The sequence below is a fragment of the Dromaius novaehollandiae genome, chromosome 11 (genome assembly GCF_036370855.1).
Source record: "Dromaius novaehollandiae isolate bDroNov1 chromosome 11, bDroNov1.hap1, whole genome shotgun sequence".
NCBI classification, from domain to species: domain Eukaryota; kingdom Metazoa; phylum Chordata; class Aves; order Casuariiformes; family Dromaiidae; genus Dromaius; species Dromaius novaehollandiae.
Window position 1 is genome coordinate 18,835,830 of NC_088108.1, and position 16,265 is coordinate 18,852,094.

At 36.6% G+C, this 16,265-nt stretch overlaps 1 long non-coding RNA gene across 3 annotated transcripts in view; it reads right to left on the bottom strand.

Annotated features, from left to right (window-relative positions):
• Nucleotides 1–16,265, bottom strand: part of LOC135329557 (uncharacterized) — a 403,599-nt gene that overhangs the window by 371,903 nt on the left and 15,431 nt on the right. Inside the window, exon 2 of one of the 3 annotated variants that reach the window (XR_010391055.1) lies at nt 13,676–13,761. The exons of the other annotated variants lie outside the window; for them this stretch is intronic. This is a non-coding gene — a long non-coding RNA (uncharacterized LOC135329557). The remainder of the gene's footprint in view (nt 1–13,675; nt 13,762–16,265) is intronic. 3 annotated transcript variants of the gene reach the window in all.

The window sequence follows — 16,265 nt, forward strand, 5'->3', positions numbered from 1 at the left end:
AAACTGCTGAGCTTAGAATTATCTGGGGATCTTAAAAACAAACTACTTATTTTCTGTTTGTGCACATTTAACAAAAATACTTTAGAAAAAATATTTGGATGACAGACGCAAATGGCCGTTTGCTTTTTGGAACTTCAGTCCTAATTCTTTTGTCTTCCTTTGCAAGCTACTGCAATGAATATATAAGACAATGACTGATTAAAAACATTAATTAGAAAGTCTATCAAAAAATAAATTTAGGTGAGCCCAAGGAATACTTGAAAACTGGTCTGTCCATCAATTTTTAAAATGTCACTTTTCTTTTTATTAGGAATAAATCAACAAAATATTGCCAGATTCCTTAAAAAAGAAAAGCTACTGAATTTCTTTTTTTTTTTCCTGTCGATTTTTTGAAATAGCATTAGTAAGAGTGCCAAATTATATTCTTTTACTGTTCTTAAGGACATTTCTTCACATGTAGTTAAAAAAATTACATAGCCTTTGTTCAAAGGAATAAACATAAAACTTGTCTTTGTGAATTCTTCTAGCAATTATAATCATTAAATTTCCTAAGATTACATGTAGCATTTTGTACTTAAGAGACCTTTAATTATCTTCCATACATATTTCTAACACTATATATGAACTTGCCAAGTTAGCTGACATTCCATTGTATTGCACATTTTAACGAAGATGTCCACACAGGAAAAAAAAAACAGAAACATGGAATGAAGCATTTGCCTGTACTAAGTAAAAAATGTTCTAACAACATGGCATAAAAACAAGGTAAACACTTTAGAAACCACAACAAAAACAGAATTTTTCTTCATGGATAGTGAAAGGAAGATTTTAAAAAGCAGATGATCTACCAGGCAAAGTGTCAAAGCTATCATACATGGTTAATAGCCTTTCATTTACAAGCCCTTCCATCAACAGAACAATTTATTAGAATTAGCATTACCCTGAATAGTAACCATATCCAGAAAAAGCCTCTATTTTCTATCTTTGACAACTGCTGGTAAGTTAGAAAAATAAATCTACTGAAGTAGGTAGGACTACTATTTATGTGAAGAGGTGTTACAATGGAAATTATGGAACAGCTGTGTCTACAGCCATATATTTTATATATACATACAAACATTTATATATTTGATATATGCACATATTTTATATATACATAAGTGCATGTGAGTGCGTGTGTGCGTATAAACAAACTCAACAAAACCAACATTTTCCAAAACAAAAGACTTCACTGAAAAATTTCTGAACTGCCCTAGGGAAAAGGATTTATTTTTCTGATACAAAGCAAGGCTCCCTAGTCAGATAATCCTTGTTCCTCTTAATCTTTACTATCCCTTATGTTATTAGATATAAAATTAACATACAGTAGCAGTTTGCAGAGAAGAGACACCTTCAAGACACACTGGCAAAAGAATCATACCTGACACTATATGGACCTTTTCTTCACTAATTTCTATAAACAAGATCAAGCTTAAATTCTGATTTTCAAAGATCGAAGCCATTAAATGCATACGAGAACCAATTACAGATGAAGATGCTTGCTGCTTCATATTACACTGAAATTTTGAAATTCTTGGTGAATACAAACTAGGTACCTGTCATGGTAACTATGTCTGTATTAGACACTGTAAGCATGACATTTACTCACTATAGTAAACTCTCTTGCCCTGTGCCATGTGAAAGACAAGATGAGTTTCAAGTACAGCACAACATGTCTTTGGTTTAGAAATGGTTACTGAAGTCTTGACTAAGCATAGGGGTCATATGTAATAATTCTAATAGGTTACCAGTAAGTGATTCTTCCTATTCTGCTTGGTTTTAAGCTACTTCAGGTGTACCACGGAGTCAGAATTTTACATTCAATAAATCCCAGATTTTATTGTAATCTTACTTATCTTTAGGTAGACTATCATATAACCATGCTAGGAAGCAATATTTGCTTCTCTGAAATTGCCAGTTACAGTAATTAAGTAGAGAGCGCTAATTGCCTGTTTTAGTTCAAATTGCCCGTCTTCAATGTAGGTTTTAATTCTGACTTCAATGGCTCTCGGCCTTGACACTCAAACCTACAGCCAACCTTATGGGTTTTTTCCTCATCTTTGCTCAAATAACAGTCTGAAAATCTGCTCTGATTGACTTCTAATCATTTTCAATTCTCTCTTGTGACCATGACCAATTCTTCTACACAGGCTAAAGATGCTCACTTGCATCTTGTGCTGTCTGTAATTTATTTTGCTTGCTATGGACTCACCCTTTAACACCAAAACACAATCTCCTGTGAGAGACGGGAGAAGTCAAGCTCTGAACAGGACTGCTCACCAGATATCAGTCATCGGTTCTAGCCCTATGCCATGGCCAGAATGCATCTCCTGTGACCTGATTGCTCTCTGGCAGCAGGGGAAGGCAAAATAGCTAAGGCCCAGGCCCAGACACTCAAGGAATAGTGAGAGCAGACAACAACAGGGTCATACGGGGTCCTACAACAACATCCCGCCTTCTTTAGCCTCCATGACCTGCACTGGGGGGTGTATGGGTGCATATGTGCACACGTGTGTGTGTGCGTGAAAAATCTTGTTCTGCCTCAGGATCCCCACTGGTAGAGGAGGACACCCTGGAGCATAGCAGAAGCCACGTTACTGCCATCGAAACCACGGAGGTGCAGAGCTGGGCGCTCTAAGGGACACAATGGACGCCTGCCTCAGGTCACCGGCTGCCTGGAACGCCTGTCGATGCAGCCTGCCCACATTCATCTTGACCCTAATTGCATATGCTTTCTGAGAAACACTTGATCATCCTGTCTTTTGGGTGGTTGTTAATGTTAGAATCACAACGCATCTCGATAGTATACCTGCTATATTGGCACACAGAGAATGACAGTTACTTATATTAATGCACTATTAGATATTTCAGAACATAAACCTAAGTCCAAAACTTTCAAGGCAACACAATCCTTTTCTGTGTCCCTCCCTTAACATACATTTCAGCAGTTAGATAAAAGAGAAATAACTGGTTTGCTATGAAACAAAATACAAGACTCCCCAGCCTTACTTCTATGGTTTCAAAGCAGACTTCAAGAAGGTGTTTTATTTCAAATGTATGAAAATTATAGTATTATAAGATCATAGTAACATGTATAAAGAAAATACATTAACGTGCAAAGCCTTAGAATTTGTGTTGGTTATCAATGTATGATACCAACAATAACAGTTAGTTTTCACTATGAGCAATTTTGATTTAATTATACTTCATTATACTTCAGATACCCAAGTCCCTTCTGTGCCCCTGCATGTATCGAGCGCTGTGGCAGGCTGAATACATGCTCTACTACCTTTCTGTTTTCATTCGAAATTTGTCCACCTTACTAAAGAGGTAGCTGCTGCTCATGAAAGCAAAGAAGGTAACAGTTGTCCCTGATGTTCTGGAAAGGAGAAGAGGGGATAACTATAGGGATGGAAAAAGCCAGGTCCTCGGCGTCTTCCAAATTTGTGCCTCTGCCTCTGTTGGGTCTTTGTTATGGACACACAACCTTCAGAGACAATATTTAAAATCACACTTATGATCTATTATTGCAAAGAGATTAACTGCTCAGTTTTCCCAAAGCTATTCTTTCTTTAGCTCTGTAACTTAATTATTAATGAATATTTTATCACAGCTCTCATAGCTCATTTGCAGCACAAGAGAAAAAGGGATGAGTGTTTAATTACAGTAAACATTTTAACTTAAATATTCAAGTATAACTGACATTAAATACAATCTTCGCCTCATTCAGACTGGAAATTAAAGAACACATGGTAATTCATTTAAATTTTCCATTTGCAGAGTTGTTTATGGATATAGTGTGACTTCCGGCACATGTGTAGGCTTTTTCCCAGAAAAGGTCCTGTCATTCATATATATATATAAAATATATATATATATAAAATATATATATATAAATGTATATATAAAAGGCAAAAAAATCCATCTGAGATCCCTTTCATTTCTTTGTATATCACTATTCTAAAGCAGGTCTGAAGTGAGAGAGGAAGCTAACCAAGGTTTCAGAACTCCAGTGGAGACATCTTCCAGTTAATCTGACCTCTTTTCTAACAGTAATAACTCAAAAAAAAATTTAAGAGTTCAGACATGCCCTTGATTTGTTTTAAAGGGCACATTCTGCTTTTGAAAACAACATCAGTTCAGATAACTCCTAAAGCTTTCTGCAGTAACAACATTCAAGAAAAAAATGTCAGCAATTTTATAGATATAGCATTAACTCTAAGCTTCCCTGGCTGTTTTAAGAATCCTCCTTTAATTACACTGCACATCTGAAATCAAGGTTAGATGACTGACAGCATCTGAAGGCCCACTACACTTTGTAATATTGTTCAGAAAAAAGAGAAAGGAGATACTTTTAACCATGATATGAAGCAGACTTTCTAGATTTTCAAGACTGTTAAATCTACCAAGGGGGGGGGGGGAAGAAACACAAAGGAAAAAAGACCCCACCTCTCCTTCAAATCTCGTTCATACTTTTTACAGGCTGACATATTCTTACCAAAAGTGACTTTTCAGAAGGCTATGGTAATCTTCAATATGTAGGGCACTGGGGCAGAATTTTTGTTGTACTTGAACTTATTTTATACAACCTTCTAACCATACCTATATGGGACAAGGAATTCTGACGATTATAGTATATCCCCACTGAAGCTAAAGATTATAAAATGATACACTACATTCCTTTGGTGCCTCCAACTAAACACCTTAATATAGCCATAGCTGGCCTATCAGCACATACCACTCCATAAAAACTCATCTGTAAAACAGAATCTAACAAAAAGCATTATAGAAAATACTTCAAAGAGGAGCATAAATAATCAACAAGATCGCTGTAATTATTAAATACAAGCATTGAATTTTTCCAGCTTCAGGCACCATTCTTACAACTGTGTGTGTAATGCTTGAGGCACTTCTTCAGCCGAGAGTATCTTGCATCTGTTTTATTCTATTTTTCATATCCTCAATAAAATCTTTTCCTTCTTCAGCTCATGCTTGAAACAAGAAAAAGAGTTAGAAATCTAGCAACAAATCAATCTTATGTTGCTGATGTGCCTCCATATTTTTAGACAATGTTCATTTTCTCATAGGACCTGATTCTTTTTAAGTGATCTTGCTTGGCTGGTGTTTATTTACCACAAAAGGGAAATTTCCATTGTGTAGACACTGTCACAAAAACAATGAAATGCATAGTGTGTGGAAGATGAAGCAATCATCTGGAGAGATTTTCAATTCTGACTAGGGTAAGCAGTACCATCATTAATGATTTAAGAGAAACTGAAAAGGAACAGCATCTCAATTAATACACTGGCACCAAGGAGTCTACCCAGACTCCACAGTAGGATTACAGAGTAACAGAAGTTAGAAGGGACCTCCGGAGGTCATCTAGTCCAACCCCTCTGCTCAAGCACAGTCAGCTAGAGCAGGCTGATCAAGATGGTGTTCAGCTGGGTTTTGAGTATCTGCAAGGATGGGGCCTTAACAATCTACAGGTTTTGCTGTTTTTCACTGACCCCAATCTGCTCGGCTTTCTAGTCAGGCAGTGCCTAACACAGCACTAGCGGGGGGTCTGTTCTTAAGCATGCTTCATGCAGGTTGCTCAGGATAAGAAATTAAAACTCTAGCTTAAAAGCAGTTTCTGGGAGGGATGCTGAACAAAATAGCTTGGATTTTGGATCTTTTAAGTTCCACCTGCACTATAGGAAAAAAGCTTCACAACCCTGTAAAAAACTCAGTGTTTTTCCTCAAAAAATAACACTTAAGGAAGTGGTATTGTAAAGCTACAAGACACTGAACTAGTACTTTCTGATGCAATGGGGAGGCTGATGCACTTGCGTTGAAGCTGTGGGCAACTTCCTCAGAATAGTTCAAGACAGAGGCTGAGGCTAAGAGGACACTCATAAAAACACTGCATCTCACTTAAAATCAGATGGCCAACTTTTGGTGATTTTAAGGTTTAATAAGCCCTTCTTAGTCTCATATCTGGATTGCAAAGAAGCTCACTAGCGTCTCTTTAGATTTGCATTAACAAACTATAAAATAGGTGATGGTGAATCTCTCACCCTTCCCCCTCTTCCCTTTTAAACACTCTGGGCTGTAGGAGCTTACAGATTTTGATTATGATCAGCTTTTAATTAATAGTATGCAAAACACCTAGGCCCTGATTCAGTATCCTCTGGAGTCATCTGGACTCCTTCCCTCAACCCCAAAGACAGCCGGCGGAAGGGTGTGCATGTCTGTGTGTGTATGACGCTTTTTTCCACAATGGAAGAGCAAAAAAAAAAAAATTGAACTCTACAAAATGTCTACTATGATGACAACAGCTTTCAGGATTCTGTGTGGAAAAAAATTTCCGTCTTCACACGCACGACCTCTACACACTGTATTCCAGCATGTGTCCTACTGGAAAGGATGCACCTGCCCAGCCACAGCTGCAAAACCTTTTCTCAGACTTAGGGGTCAACTAGACTAGCACTTTATTTACACAGATGTGTGGTCAGTGGGTGATAGTTCAGAATATTAAAAGTACTCTATAAAATACTCATTCAGATGACAGAGGCACATATTCTGCACACATATATATAACTTTTACCTTAAAGACAGGGCATCTTGAGGCTTAGTTATGAAAAAGACCTATATAGCTAGCTGGCTGCTGTCCTAATAATATGACAGAAAAGAAAATTTTCATTTCAGTGCTATGTGCTCGCAAATAAAAGTAAACATGTATAAAGGAATATTTGGGAGCAAAATGACTGAACTATGCATAAGTCAAAAGTTAGCTTACAGGTAAAGAGATTACCATGATGAATGCATGATGACCCCTAATGCATGTGTGCTTGAATGAGGGATGAGGACACTAGAATGGCAGATAAATGCATATCTTAAACCCAATACAAGAAAATGTAGTTATATATTTAAAGGTGACGTGAATAAAAGAAGCTGTAACCGCTACTGTTTCTTCTGGAAGACTGTTTACCAACTCTTTACTACTTCCAACTGCACCAGAATCAGCAGCCCACCTTATTTTTCTTTCTCAACTAGGTCCTTTGTTTTTCTGCGTAAATCCTGTTTGCCATCATGCCTATGTTCACGTGCTTGAAGAGGTATTATAAGAAAACAACAAATGCTAACTGCTACTTCCTTTCTACAAAGAACAAAGACGGTTGCTATGTTTGAATCTATTTAGATGTCTTAAATTAGAAAAAGGTAACAGGCTGAGGAAATGCAAAAAATGCCAAGTAGCTTATATGCTAGAAATTGATCTGAGCAATGGCTGTAATGTTAGCTCGGCCAGTAAGGTACAGGCTGCTGCACTTTCTGCCGCATTTTTCAACAATTCTTCAATTTTACTATGGGCACACATGTAGTGTACCACACTCCTTGATGCCAATCTTTCAGGTAAATTAACACTTCAATTATTTCAGTGTTATCCAAACATCAGAATTTCCAGATTCTAAAAACAATTTTCTCTTTTTCATTCTTGATACAACTGTAACCATTTAAGTGGGAGCCTAAATGCTTGCCTCCCTGAAGGATATCTGCACTGATACAATAAAGCCAACAGCTCTGCAGTACAATAAAGTTTCAATTTATTCACCTGCCTCACTGATAGGCATGAAAATGCCCTATTCTAGTAACAAGCCTGAAAATGACAACTTCTAAAACTGGCCTAGTCTTTGAGAAACGTGTTTCCCAGTGGAAAAGACTTCTCTATTCCGCAACAGAAGTTCTGGTCAAACTAGGAATAAAAGTCATTCACCTGCCCATTCATTCCTCTGGGATCGTTTCATATCTTTGCTTTTGGCCTGCCAAGCCAAAAAACTCTGCTTCCATGTTCCAAATAGGTATTCTAACTAGCTGCTTCTTTGTGCTGCTTCTTTATCTTTCATGACCTAAATCTCCCACATCATAAAAACAAAATAACCACTGGAGAAATATCTAAACCAGCACTGAGACTAACAAAAACTTATTTTAGTCCCCCCTAGGAAAAAAAAAACAAAAAAAAACAAAAAACCCAAATCCAACAAATTAACCAGCCAATGAGCAAAAAACTGAAAAGATTATTTCACCACAATTCAGAAAAGGGATTCTCCTGAAATTTTCAGGATTATTCATAAAACAGAACCCTTATCCCCAGACTTAACAATGATTTTTTTGTGTGTGATAATCAAGCAGGCACAGTACATATGTGTATTTAGTTGCTGTAGCACTCAGATGCCTACACAACTGCTAACTCGAAAAAAAGTCATACATATCTACTTAGAGTGATCACTCGCAGACCCCTTTCAACACTTTGGTTCCTAGGAGCCTGGAGTCCCCAGAGCTACTCTGAATCTCTTGGTCTGATGCTTATGCTCTGACCAGAGGTATTGGTTATCAGCACTGGAACCCCAGAAACACTGAGCGTTCTCAGACACTACCCATACACATCCACAGAATCAGCTCCTTCACTGCTGCAGAAGGTGGCCGTACCGACACTCTATACATTAGCAATTTACGTACCCACCTAGAAAGTCAAGAGACCTTGATTTAATTCCATCTAGTTTTGGAAGAATCAATCAGACCCACACAGCTGTTTCAGGAGAGGTGAACATTACAGACAATACATAAGGTTGCATAGAAATGCCATTTATGGGACTGAAGTCAAAAGAAAAAAGGGATATCCTTTTAGGCAGGAAAGAAAAACTGTGGTCTACTGGGTTACACATACAACTAACAAGAGAACATGGATTTTTTCCTTCTGCTCACAGAAGCATTTCAGTATACACATTCAGCCACTACAGGGTAAACCAAGTAAATGAAAACCAAGATATAATTATGGTCTATAGACACGGCAGGTAATTCATAAATACTGAAGCATGAGAAGAGCTACCTCAGCTAAAGGACAATGCTGCCATAACAGCCAAAGACTATGAACTGACTAAATAACTTTAGTCAAAAAATTAGAAGATAATTTCTAACCAGTAAGTTCCAGGAATAGCTTACTAACACGAGCAAAAAAATAAAGCCCTTGAGGTTTTAAGAGAGACCTCAATGAATTTGGAACGTAACAATAAATGATGGGCTAACAGCAATCACAGATGACTGGAAACAATGGTCCAACGGGTACCCAAATGCTTTTTAACTAATCCATACAAGATGTCCATAATGAACCACCAATGGAATATATAATAATAGAAATGCTACATCTCTATTAGAATAAAAGAGCTCAAAATCTGACGCAAAGAATACAGTAACTACTAACAAGTACATAAATAAAACTTTGTCTTCCTTCTCACTTGATGTTGCATTTACACCATTTGGAAACTACTAAACCCTGTTTCCTTGGAGTCAAAAAATGATGCCTTCATGATACAGCTTCTGAGTTTTTATACCGTTAGTGTTCTGAGGGTCTTTTATTTTTATTCCGTTACTTACTGGGTTTGTCTTTTCCAACAGGAACATGAATTTATTCTCTAATCCAGCCAGTAAATGTGTTCACTTTAAAAGCTTCATTGGGTAAAAACAAACATGCTATGTATGGACATTTATGGTGATCCACTTAACATAGCCTGTCTGAAAAAACAATATGAGGATAAATCTGTTTGCAAATAAATAAAACCACCATCATTTGGCCCAAGGATCAGTGCCATATCACACAGCAAAAGAGACAGAAGCTTAATTAACTGCTTGGATTTACATGTAAATTAACTGCTTGGATTTAAATGTAAATTCACATGACTAACTTGCTTGTCCAAAAATAAGTTCAACCTACTTCCCAAGACAGATTTCCTGAAAGGACAGAAAGGTATTCAAAGAAATGACAGTCCTCTGCAAACTCTCGCCCCAAGTGAATGGCATTGCACACCGTGTATTAGTTGTTCAGCAGAAAGCTCTTTGAGTAATTTTAAAACCAAAACACTCTTATGCAGCAATATGCTAATGAGTTCTAATAATTAAGGACTAACATATTTGGCAGTGAACGATTCATATTTGTAGTGAATTCATATCCAGTACTGCTATTATTATTTCAAAATCCATCAACATTCCCAAGTACTGGAAACTGTAGTAACACCAGAAAAGATACCGATCCAAAGCAGTAATTAGAACAGAGGTGGCTCCCAGTCTGTTTGAGACAGCTTCCTACGCAGCTCTGACTATTTTTTCTTTGGCTGGAGTATTTCTAATGTTCCCTGCTGGAAATCATTTATCAGTTTAATGAACACATTCAAGGAAGGCTAACCATAGGGGTGGAGGAGGGATGATATGATTCCTTTGTTGTTCACACACTATAACTACCCATCTTTCAGTAAATCAGACAGACTCCAAACATTAAATTAACTGATATGAAAACCTCATTTTGAACTGTGCTTCCCATACATATCAAACAGCCTGTGAAATGCCTTAGATTTTTATGTCCAAATCCATTAAATACACTGGAAAAAAAGTAAAAAAAACCCCGCATAGTCAAATGTGTTCACAGAAACCTTCCATACTTTGTTAACTTCATAGCTGAACTGATCCATGGGGTGCGAAGCAAAGCACTGAGCATACTAAATAGCACGGCATGGCATAAATGGAAATGGAATGGCAAGCCAAGTGAAATATGAATATTCAAAAGAACCATGCACACTATTTTTATATCTAGCTCGTGGTGTACACGTAAGCACACAGGTGTAGTCCAATCGGCAACGACTCCTCATGGGAAGTCAACAGATATTTAGAAGAACGATGTTTCAGCACTAGAGAAAAAGGGAACATTTACTTGATCAAGCTGTGTTTTGTAAGCAGTTGTGTAAACATATGTCATAGGCAGAAACACATATAGTATATCATTAAACATTCAAATATTGCAGTTCTGTAATACGTAGCACATTAAGAGGCTTCAGCTTCAAACACAGAAGCTTAATTTGCTCTCTCTTGATAAAGCACTATACACAACTATCTAAAAGTCAGTAGGAGGAGGTTAATGGCAGTGAACTAGAATAAAACTAAATGTCACTACATCTTACTTTTCTGTAAAACCTTCTAAGTAGATAAGACATGTTCAGAAAGCTGTAAAATGTGCCCTTTGCTTACAAGAAAAAGGTCAGTTCTGTGCTAACAAATTGTAATAGGTTAGTCATAAATGATCATATCAGCAGCTGAAATATGGTACCTTACACATAATTTAAATATTGTTACAACTGCCTGAGTCACTGAGAGGCCCCATTTGCACAGTGAAAACTCCTGCACACATTAAAATGATGCAATTCATGAAAATATGAACACAACAAAACCATGAAAAAGAAAAATATTACCAATTTGATAACACTGAAACTTGTCCAAATAACCAACTGTACTCTTGCCTTTGGCATTAAAGACTGATAAGAGTCTTAAACATATTTGGTATGATGATTCTCAACTACTTTAAGAGACCAGCTTCACAGGAACAATTGATTCTACACTGGTTTCAATGTAATGATCAAGGAGAGGTTCTGCAGCTCTTTGCATGTCACCCCTGTAAGTGATAAGATTAAGTTCACTTTGCATAATTCCTGCAATGCAGCTTTTTACAGAGGACTACAGAATGTACAGCAGCAGAATAATACCTCCCTTTCCTCCCTCAATAGAAAAATGACAAACAGAGCCAACAGTGGGTAGCAAAAATACAGTACAACAAATGCAATACTGGGATATTTCTGTTATGTCACAGGAAAACAGTTCTTGTCATTAGGTCACATGAGGTTTTTGCTATGCACCTATTACTTTACTTACTACTTCTATGATCCAAAGTGTTATTATTCAAAAAAAGCTTTTTATCAGTCACATGGCTTAGTATTTCTTCCTGTTCTTGCGTCAACAGTTCTGTTCTGCATAGTGCTGTGTTTTTAACAGCATCTGTTCCACCCTAAGAGGGTGCAAACTTTTGGGGGAAGCCAGGCTAAGGAAACCGTAAGACCTTACCCTCCACCTGCTGAAAAGTGCCAAGGTTAGTACTCAGTTCAGAATAGTCTTAAGGATATTTCACAGTGATTTCTTACATTGATACAGTACATAACATAGCCATTAGTAAAAATCGAATTATTGATATTACATTAATACACAATCACTGACAAGCCCATTCATTAATGTTTTTTTTTAAACATTCTATTGAGTCATATATTTTGAAGCTGATTGAGGGCACTTCATAGATCAAATGTATATGTGGAATATTAATGCTGTTGAGGCGAGAACACATATATCCAGCTTTAACACATATTCGTATTCAGTACAGTAAAATTTACTCATACTAATACTTCACAAAATGCAGGGGAAGAATATAATCAGTGAGCAGAAAGGTGATCACTATTACAACAGGTCTCCTCTCTATTCAAACAGGAACACTTAGCTCTGAAATACCCTTTTGAAATAGCATTTCTAGTGTCGTTCTTACATTGCCAAGACTTGTCAAGGCAGCTGTTCAACCCGCATGGCAGTTGGTGCTAATACTTATCATTCCAGGGGTAATAAGCTGTAATTCTTCATTTATTTACTAGTGATTTAGAAAAGATGATACAAAAGAACTGAAGTAGTTACAGTTCTTGTGTCCTTTCTCAAAACTCAATTTCTGCATCCTCTAAGTAAAAGACCACTTGGATTATACAGAACATTGTTTTTATCTTTACATTTACATAATAAAGACAAATGAGGATCATTTATAATGTTCATATGATCCACACTAAGTGGTATGTTTTACAAATCAAAGGAAATACAGTTCTTACAAACAGGCATGAACTGTTTTCTGATAGCAAAATGCAAGAACATAGAGGGTTGCCATTTTCTATTTCACTTTAAGGGTTAGTCAAGGAAAGGCCAAAGAGAGGAAGAAACAATACCCATGTGACATTTCTGCTGGTATTCCAGAGCACTTTTGTTTCAGCTTTTAGCTTTACTTAATGTGAATGGTAAAGGACTGAGCTGCGGTGAGGCCAATGCAATGCTCAATTTCTCTTCAGATAAATCAGATTCTGAATGTCTCCAAGATTTTAAATACTTGGAAGGAAAACAAAAGTGATGATTTGAGGAATGAAAAAAAATGAACAGCAACTAGTCATGAATAAACCTAAAACTGTTTTGTTCAGAAGGTACACTTCAAATGTGTACACTTTAAATGGCTTAGGTTCCATTAACTGAATGTAAGACTCAGAACAACGGATCCCTAATGTTAGCAATTAAGCAATTGATGGTATTATAAGTATGGTATTGTGACCTATTTACGAAGTATCAAGAGTACCAGAAACGTTCAAGGGACATTACATAAGAACTTGTCATCCATACACATTCATGACTTTACACTGACTACTGGAGGAATAGTTAGCTATCATCAGAAGTAGTCTTGTATCTGTATTTAAGGGTTCATGAAAAATAAAGTTGGGATGCAAAAATTTTTTTATGGCATTAACACATTTATATAATCTCTTTGGCTTCAAGTTTTACACAGCGTAAATAAAACCATTATATATTATTTTAACCAGTTATCTAATGTAACAACAAATGCCTTTGAACATCATTGTTTATGTAACAGTTGGAGACTCTGAGAGGATGCATGTTAAATTGCTAAATCATTAGCATTTACCCCAAACATTTTCAAAATGCAACTCAACAGGAGTATCCATAAACATACACATCATCCACTTACCATTCTATAGTTAAGTTATTGTTGTCACTTCGCTTTTCATGTCACAACAGGTAGTTGCAGGCACCTACCAAAATCCATTCTGAGACCTTGACAGAAAAAAGAAAACCCTCCATCCTTGTTGTTCGGTACCATCATTGACAAACAGGTATGAAGAATTTTTGATTCACTGGAAAAAGTTACAGGATAAAGGATGATAAAGGATGAAACAAACCATTCTGTTTTAGATTCGACCATTCTTAGGATACATTGAAATTTAGGACACATGGCAATTTCAATAGAAAATATCACGCAGAATTCTTGGGATTTTTTTGTTTTGCTCTTTCAACTTTTTTATTCTGGCTCTAACCTGAACAAATTCTTTTAGCTTTGTTTTCTACTTGTGTATGTAGAACACACATCACCTGCTAGAACTTACTATACAGATCATGTGAGACCACAGACATGAAAATTCATAAGCACTGCCACTTCGTACATTTGTGGAAAATGCCAGCTACCCAAAGACAGATACCTCAGAGCAGCCAAACCATGTTATTTTATGAACTACGTGAACTATAAGAAAAGCGCTTATTAAATGCAAAAGAAAGAGGCCAGGACTTCTACAATAGATGTTTTCTGATAACATAGATGAAGTAATTTGTCTTTGATCTATACTTTGTACTCTTTTTCTATTGAAATTCCTTCAAAACAGGCAGGCAATCTTCAGTCAAGAAGAGATCGTTTCTCCTGGAAGAGGTGTCATGACTACCTATTAACTTATGTAAAATGTATATGTGTCTTTTTAAACAAAATGAAATTTCAGAACTGTTATTTCTTTACCACAACATATGGAAGAGAGAAAGTTTCTTTCAGATTGCACATGTATTTAAATCTAAGTTAATATAGTTAAGAAGTCTAATATAAGTCTATAGTTAAGCTGTATTTCAAAATAACAAACATTTAACTTGCGCCTCTAATTCCGCCGAATATTCAGTTTTTCCCACAATAGTTCATTTTACATACACTGAATATAGCCATATGCCCTTTTCGCAGTGGTCTTATTCTAAGCTAGTTTCTGACATTTCACATAAACTGTTGTCATTTAGAAAACACCATCTCCTCAATTCTTTACACAGAGGTTTTACAAACTAAAGATGTTGTGAATAGCATAACATTTCCAAGTTGTTCTTCAAGTGTGTATTATGTATTATGACCTTAAAATTCTTTGGCATTAATATCCTTGTGCTTTCACCAAAACAGAAGTCATTCGAGAAAGACAAAGCCGAGGGATTTTCTGATTTTACTGGAAGAGCGGAGAAATATCACACAGGAAACGAAAATCATCACAGGGCCCAGTGAATAAGAGTTCTCGCATCACCTTTAACAACCAAGAAGCAAATCAGCTTCACTAGCAGAGCTTGGCAGCCCTCAGTACTCATTCTTGCAAAGCTCCAGAAAGCTTTAAATGTGCAGAGAAAGTACTCGTGCTTCAACTAAGCACCTCAAAAAGTGGTACAACAAAACAGTCAAGCAGCTTGTGAAACTGGTATTTTCTCTGACCTTACAACCTTGCATTTGTGGACTTCCACATCTGTGCTTTTACATTATATTCTTCGCAGTTTAAATTTTGTCCACACAAAAAATCTACCACTTACCAGTATCAATTTAGCTGTACTTGTTGTTAATATCTGTCTATGAGCAATGCACCCTTACTTTTAAGGGAAACCAAAGAAGAATCTACTACAACATTTAAATAACTATTGACTTTTTTTTTTTTTAACCTTTTGGTTCAGTAAATGCCTAAGAACAGTGTAGGAAAAAAGGTTTTTTTTCTATTTACACACACTGATACTAGAATGAACAAGCATGATATTTAAACCGGACTTCTAAAGTCTACAATGTGTCTTGTCTACTCTCCACCTCCCAACATGCACATACCCCACAAATGAGTTCACTAGACAGTATGTGAAATGGCTGTGAAGCTTACAAAGCAATTTTTTCTTCTTAAATCAGGACCCTTTCGAGACTCTCGAATGGGCTTTCTTGCTGTGAGACACTTCATCATCTTTATAAATTTATTTTCTGTAGACTAAATTTAATTTGTTGTAGACAAAATTAGAAGGTCATGAACTAAACATTGTCATTCAGTCTGCACTTTAAAGTCCTTTCAAAATATAGTATGTGATCTGCTTAATTACATTAGAACGTGGTGTGACTGTATAACTTCTCCGGGACATGCCTGTTTAACACGGCAATCAGCACTGATCAGCTTAAAGCAGGCTTCACTGTCACAGCGAGAACACTAGGACTACACAACCAACATATCACACTGCTAAATCACTCTGAGCTACGTACGTTCAACATTCCCATCAGCTCTTTCTGATCTCAAAACAAGTACGAAGAATTAGGAAGGGTGAACATCAGATTTTATTGTCATAGGGCATAACACTATGTGGAAGGCAAGGGGAGAAGAAAAAGACCACTTTTCTTTTGTGAATTCAGTTCTTCATCTCTCTTCACATGACCTTTTTCCCAGTTGTCTGCTATCAGTATGTTATGGATATTTGTAAGTCTGTAAGGGTTCAAAAAGCCAGTACACAAGTTCACAAAAGAA